Source organism: Mugil cephalus, chromosome 1 (genome assembly GCF_022458985.1).
Source record: "Mugil cephalus isolate CIBA_MC_2020 chromosome 1, CIBA_Mcephalus_1.1, whole genome shotgun sequence".
NCBI lineage: Eukaryota > Metazoa > Chordata > Actinopteri > Mugiliformes > Mugilidae > Mugil > Mugil cephalus.
Genome location: NC_061770.1, coordinates 1,081,858 through 1,089,802, shown reverse-complemented (window position 1 = coordinate 1,089,802; position 7,945 = coordinate 1,081,858). Strand labels below are relative to the sequence as shown.

The window sequence follows — 7,945 nt, the reverse complement described above, 5'->3', positions numbered from 1 at the left end:
ACATACTGACATTCTACTTTTTAGATTAAACATATTCTCTTTACTTCCTGTTAGTTACTTTGTATGTATTAAATTTCAAACGTGTAACTAGCTTAAAGAATATGATGCCTTTCTTAGATGAAATGACCTAACGGTGTGTTACTTGCATTAGGGTCCTCTTTGACATAGTAGTAATAGAGATATTAAGTGTATATGTTGTAATACTGCTCTAGTTTAAGTAAAAGGTTTCAATAGCGTCACACTTGCTGCAGATTTGTCGGTTCCACATTCATGATGCAAATCCCCCTCTATGCTACATCCCAAAGTGCTCTATTGGACTGAGCTCTCGTGATTGGAGGCCATTTGAGCACAGTGAACCCGAAGTATGTTAAAGACACACCAGATTTTAGCTCTGTGATGTGGAGCTGCTGCTGGAAGTAGTCACCAGAAGATGCTGACATGGTTATGAAAGTTTGGACATAGTCAGGAACAATACTCAGGTATGCTGTAGAATTTAAACCATAGTCAATAGGTACAATTGGTTAATACCAATGTTGTGGCCAAAATCAAGACTCAGCATATGGGGAAATCTTCAGTGTCCAGTTTTGCTAAGGTCTTGTGAATTATAGCCTCATTTTCACATTGTTGGTCTGCTGCTGCTGTAGTCAGTTTTCAAGTTTTTATTTGATGTGCCTTCAGGAATGCTTTTCTGCATACCTTGTAACATAGGCATGCCTAGCCCATTTTAAGGGTGCTCAGACACCCCTAAATTTAATATAATAATAATAGAATAATGTTGCTAAGACAAGATAAGTTGCCAATCTTTATTGACCTTCATATCTTTATGTTTGTTTTGCATTTATTGTTCCTGCCTGCCTTCTCTTTTAAATGTAATTTCTTTTTTTATTTTTTAAACCAATCGATAGCTTTGTGACACAAAGGGTTGACAGCAACCCTAAAGCTCTGATCCTAGAATCGCCCCTGCCTTGTAACAAATTTGAGATACTGCTGCATTTCTATTAGCTCAAACCAGTCTGGTCATTCCACAGGGTTAGCTGATTTGATATTTGAAATATGTACAGCTGAACAGGTTACTGGGTGTAAATTGTAACGGTTTCTACACAGCATCGCTGTGTTGTTTGACTTGTACAACCGAAAAAAAAACGTTTTTCTGTATCCATGAAGCGGACGAAAAGGACGAGGTCCCACCGAGATTTGAACTCGGATCGCTGGATTCAAAGTCCAGAGTGCTAACCATTACACCATGGGACCGGATAGTACCGCCATTTTGACCCGTTGGCTTATGAAAAGAGCTCCTGGATATTTGCGTGTCGTTGCTGTTATTTGTCAGTGAAGTTGAGAAATTGGGATGAACTTTGAATGAATAGGATACTTAATATGTATACATTATGTTTGCAGCAAAACTTAAGTTTGCAGAAGCGGTCGGTCTCACAGCAACGTTAAACACACAATACGCTGTATGCCTCCACCAGAGAAGTTACAATTTAAAGTACTCAATATATATTATGGTTAGCAATCTCAAAGTATAGAAAGAAAATATAAAAATATGGAAAGAAAGAAAAATAAAGCAGGTTACTACGTTTTCTTGGTGTTCGGTTATTGCTGAGTATTAGATTACCTGATTACCACGTGGGGGCAGCAGAGTACAATTGTACACGTACATTGTACTATCTTAAGTAAACACTGATCGGGCTGCCCTGGTCTCCCTTGTGCCAGCCAAACATTTGTGACTCATCAGAGAATGGATATGGACCTTTTTGAGGGTGTCCTGTGGTCTCTGGCAACAGAATGTTGTTACTGGGGGCCTTTGGGTCCCATGGGGTGAGGGGAGGGGCCTCTGTGGATCATCCCACAGATACTTGATCAGTTTGGGATCTAGTGAATCTGTGTCAACATCTGGTGTTGTTGTTTTTTTTACTTGTTCTAGGACTAGGTAGGTGTACATGTCTAATTAACATCCAAATATATCTTTATTTTATTATTTCAGTAACCTACACTATTTATGGGGTGTTCTGCACAAAGGGATTATGGGTATTCATTATCACTAAGGTATATTCCTCTTAATTCTTACTTGTGTCGTGTCCAGCATACTCTGTTCTCCTGTTTTGCCCCAGCGGTGCAGAGCCAGATAATTACTGAGCGCTGTGGATCAGCTGCGCATCCGTCCCACCCGGCTCCATCCAGTCATAGCTTAACAGAGAGGTGATGTGAGGATACATTAACCTGATGTCCCGAAGCTTAGTCTATACTAACAGCTTAATGCACACACACTCAGCCCTGTCATCACAATCCCTAACACGTGAACAGACCCCTCCCACATGACCCGCCACTCCTTTAACTCCATTACAGACGCGCACACACACTGGATGCTTGAAAACATGGACACACTCAAAATTGACCAGCTAAGAAGGATTGGTGTTAAATCAATGAGGTGCTGGACTTTGGATACAGGAATGTAACTGGAATCAGTTTAGTGGAATGTAAGGTTGTTACTGCTGCTCCAACGTATAGCTCTATATGCTGAAAGTAGGTCAACCACACAGGAATAAATGAATATTGCATGACTATATGTTTGCAACCTCCCTGCCAGAGAGCAACTATGTAATTATAATTTCACACAGTGATCCAAAACAACCTCTATGAGTATGTAATAAAAGGAAATAATTTAAATCAATTCATCATTTATACTTTCAGATTACCATGTGGTTCAGAATTTTTTTTGTGATTTTGAGTGGAAGAATTTAAAAGTGAGAATATAGCACCCTATTTACACATCAAATGTATTATACTGGTTACACAGAAAGTAGTAGAAAGGCCTGTGCCATGTTTTTTCTCCTTGTAATCCCAGTCTGTCTAATTGGAGCTAAATCCTATTTGAACCATAATCTAAATTCTTGCCTATTTAAAGCTGGTCAGGAGCCAGATTAAGGCAAAATACGATGGCCTGTGTGGCATGCAGCATTACATACCACATCCAGTGATCAGCCGCAACATTAAAACCACTCACCACTGACTGATCCACAGAACCCCTTCCCCTCAACTCATAGAACCCAAAGGCCCCCACTAAATACATTCTGTTGCCAGGCACCATAGGTCACCCTCAGAAACCTCATGTCCATTCTCTAATGAGTCACAACAGTTTAGGAGACACAGGGGAGAGCTACACAATATTGGGTCATAATCTTATGCCTGATCAGTGTACAGTATTTTACATAAGGATATAAAATTAAGCTACAAACTAAATATTGTGTTTCAGCATGTAATATCATATACTTTTTAATTTGCTTTCTGTTTTTAAATAATTTAAAGTAATTTTAGCCTATGATTTGCAACTGCACCCAGACTGACAGATGTGTCACTCCCTGTTCATGATCAATAAAGTTTATCTTATCTCTTGTTGATCAGGTGGCATTTCTGTGTCGGCACAGGGTCACCGCTACAAAGAACCTGACCTGGGAGTAGTACTAACAAAACACTAGTTAGTGGGTCATTGGAAGGCAGTGGATTTACCTTTGGCCTAGTTTTAGTTTTTTTTAAACTTTTTAATCAAGCATCCAGAGCCTGAGGCGTTATCATTAAAAGAAAATGAGAGACTGCCAAAGCTAAAATTTCAGTCAAGAAAATTGAGAAGAATTACTACTTAGAAAAGACAGGTCAGTCATTTTTTAAATCCCTTTAATGACTCCAGCCTGACAACTGTTACCCCCAACAATCACAGTCAAGGAAGAAGAGGGGAAAGATGAAGAATGAAGGCTTGCTAAATGCATTAGATGAATCATTTCAGGACATTTTCTCCTCATTTGTACGGAAGAATCTCTGTGATTTCTCATCTCCTCAGTCGTCTAAATTGTCAATGATTCATTCCAGCATTCAAATAAATTTAATGTTAAAGCTTTGTGTAATAGTTAATAGTTTTGTCCAGTGCTTATTCTGTATTGTATTTGGTTTGACTTTATACAATGGCCTTTCATGACGATTTTATTTTGTGATATACAGTATTGAGTGCTCCGCTGTGATGTGTAGAGATTTACAGGAGGTAGTCTTTAAGTTCACTGCTGAGAATGTTTGGTTGAAAGATTTAAGATTGAAGATTTAAGATCCTCCATTAATTTCTCTTCCAAATCTTTACTTCAATTTGAATCTGTGTGAGTAAGGGTGTAGACTTCCTAGAACCTTTTTTTTTTTTTTTTTTTTTTTTTTGCAGTTTTGGTTAACCTTGTGTGATCAAATACAAATAGCCCCCATCCTGTGCACAGGTGTGCTTCAGAGTGTCTCCTAAGGTTTTTGATCCAGCCATTATACAACGATGCAGCTTCTCTCCTGGCATACATCCACTGTTTCTTTGCCCATTTTAAGTGAAGTGTGTCCAAATATCAGTCTTCCGAACCATCACACACTCAATCTGCCACCCTCATGTTTACCAGGCTCTGAAAATGTACAGCTTAGGCAGTGCTGGTACCACAGATGCTACAGGAAAGAGGAAATGCAGGCAGTGTCCAATGAGATGAGTCATACAAGAACATCACTGCATAAAGAGTTTACTCCAGACAACTCATCAACTGTGTCCTCACAAACAAAGACCCCCTGAATTGATACAACTGAGTTTATTGGCAGACGGGGTGAGGGAAATGGATAAAGAGATGAGAGGTGTTGAAAAGAAGAGATGAGAGGAGTGGAAGAGGATACCAGGGAGTGAGACTCAGGATGGGGACACATCTCACGAAGCTTGGGACTGCTTACATCGCCGGGTTTCTGTTATATAAGACTGAAGTAAAAGAAAAGAAAACAGGAGAGGGTTAATACACAACTTTAGGTAAAAGTGGTCTTGTTCCTGAACTTAAGTCATAATGATTCCTCTTGTTCTTGTTACCTGTAACAAATGCCTTGTATATGTGTACATATACAAATACTTTGGATTTGATGTTAGCATGCTAACACACTAAACATCACAATGTTAGCATTGTTGCTCAGTTTTCATGTAGATTAAAGCACCACACACACACTGCGCTAACGTGGATGTTGACAGTTCTCTTGAGGATTCCTTGCTATTGTCAGAAATATTATAACAAGATTGTGTCATAGTTTTTCCAACTGCTCAAATCAGTTCACCACCATCAGCGGCCTCCCTTTGTCTTCTTTTCAACAGAGAGATCACCAAATTCTGGACAGGTTATTTCATCTGCTTATTTCATCTGCTGACCTAGTTTTGTTTTCAAAAGGCCAACTAATCCTGTTGATTTGAATCACTTTCAACCACACTGTAGTACAACCACATGAAGACTACACCACTAAAAGCATTTTGCTGTGAGGCAACAAGCCAAACAACATTTGCTAGCCCTCTGGTGAACCCTTGTAGTTTAGATCACTCTGTTTACCACACAGCCCGTGTTATCGGTGGCTCTTCTTGGCTGTACACAGTGGCCTGGCTGTGATTGTGGCCTCACATGCTTTCATCAGACCCCGCAACCTGACTTCAACCTGGCACCACGGCAGGCAGGGACAAAGTTTATGTAATGTGAACAACCTCAGATTAGCACATTTGGACCCCTTCCCCCTGTTCACTTTATAATCTCTCTTGATCACATTTTGACTCCTCCCTCACTCCGTGTTTCCGTGGGCAGGATGTGGTCTCATGCTGACATGCAACTGAGAAATGTCATGTCGGTTTTCCTTTTTGTTGTCGTAGTGACACAGTTCTCTATATGTGTTTTAATATACAGTATATTCAAATCACCCCCACATGACTGTCCCCCTGGGCTGTCACTGGCCTTTTACCTCACTGCTTTACTCTCGTCCTCCCCACTGTTTGACATGCAGAGTTCCTTCACTGCAGTTCTGTCACATGTGATCTAGTCACTCAGTGTCCCTGCTTCACACCTGCCTGGACCCTGTGAGAGTCACCCTGTCTGACTTCCACAAAGGAGACAGACACACAAACAAAAGTGGTCAGCAATTGTCCTCTGCTCTGGTGGCATACTTGTGCTGGAATTTAGTGGAACAACACAACACTGATCACTCTAAAACCAACCTATTTGCAAAAGGTGGAACACAATTTTCTGATAGTTACTAAGCCCACTCTTCCGTCTTTTACTGGCCAACACATTTGTTATCTTGAGATTCATAATCATTAGGAAACAATGATTGCCCTATTAAGATAAGATTTTTTTACTCCTAGATAATGAGCAGAAACTGTGACAAGTAACATGAAATTGTTCTTTGTTACAAACTCGGCTCAGTCATAATGAACCTTTTGTGTGACTTTGTTGTGTTTTTTTAAATCTCTAGCTTCTGTGTGAGTTATTGTGTTGTTCATTTCCCCTCTATTTGCTGCACTTCTGCAGATTGCACCACATTGAAACCTTACCTGATAAAAAAAAAAAAAAAAAACATTATGGGAAACATACCACTTCAGAAGGTTTCCTTATAAATAGTCCTGACTGGTTACTGTCACGCCTGGATCTCTGCCTTTTTGTTACAGCCGTCTCATCTATTTACTCTGTGTGTGTGTAATGTAACCTACTCTATCATAGAAGAATATTAAGACTTTAAATAATTGTATTAAATACATTTTGTATGATGTAATTTGTCAGAAATCCTCAGATAACAGCTATTATCATTTGCTGAAATCCAAATAAACAAATTCAAAGGTCCTATTTGTCTGACAAACACTCAAACCCTCATAAAGGTGAATTAACCCATTATTAACTTTCTGTTATGAGTAGGAAGTGTGTGTGAACATCACAGGAACATTTTGGCCTAGACACATCTGGTGTAATGCCTCAGGTTAAATTTATTTATTTGTTTAATAACAATTTCTTTGACCATTGTCATGGGAGACATGTTTCTCAATTCATGTCACACTGACCTGCCCAGATATTTACACAGCAACTAACATTAGCCAACATCCACTACTAAGCAGTACTTAAGGTTGAGTAAAACCCTTTAAAATGCTATTATTACTTTTAAATTAGATTATTGCATTATAATAATCAAAGACATGAAATAACATGTCCCTTCTGTATACTTTTTGGTGTATAAACATTTGAAGACAATAAAAAAAATAATTGTACTGCACTGTACTGTACGAACTCATTTTACCACATTTTGCTATGATGACACACACACCAGCCGCGCTCTTACAGCTTGTAATTAGGCAAACATACGATCTGAACCACATGTTATGTTTTATCAACTTTACACGCATTGGAAACACATTTAATATCACTAAATTATTAAAAAGTGTAACATGTATTAAATTCAAAACACCAACAGGTGATGTCTTTATACATGGTCTGAAGTGTGTTATATGTAATTGTATTGAGCCTGGCTGAAATAAATCATACACCAGGTCCAGACACACACAGGTGATCTATTCTGGGTGCATAACTATATATTTTAAGAAGAGGCACAGTTCTCAGCATAGACAGTTGCTGAACACAAGGCTGCTTCATCCATCCTGAGAATATGTATTTATCCCTAGAGCTCCAATTTATGTTTTTCTTTTTGATTCTTAAACTGGCCCGTTCCTTCTTTTTCCAACATTCAATGAGGCGCAAAAACCCAGGAAACAAAATAAGAGGTCTCATGGGAATTTTAATGAGCCACGGTGTAAGATACTTTCTTTTCCCCCAAAAAACATGCTTTTCTCTAAAGACATGCATTAATAGTGCTATTGTTGTTTATGGAATAAGGTATATTCTTTGACAAGACATTTTATTTTATTCTACTTTTATCCAGCAGCGTCATTATGCATTCCCACATGCCATGAGCCACTTACCAATGGGAGGCTCACTCCAAAAAAGAGCACTAGTCAAACACCACTCAACATAAACACTGCTCATTCATTCCTGCGGAGCAGAAAGAGCTCTAAATCTGTCTGAAGCTGTGTTTTTGCTCCAAGACTCCCTCCAGGTGGGACGCCTCTGATAAAACCCACAGACTGCAC

The 7,945-nt window shown here is 39.1% G+C and overlaps 1 non-coding gene across 1 annotated transcript; it reads right to left on the bottom strand.

Annotated features, from left to right (window-relative positions):
- Nucleotides 1–1,179: 1,179 nt before the first annotated feature.
- On the bottom strand, nucleotides 1,180–1,251 carry trnaq-uug. The gene has a single exon. It is a non-coding gene; the product is annotated as a tRNA-Gln (tRNA).
- Nucleotides 1,252–7,945: the final 6,694 nt, after the last annotated feature.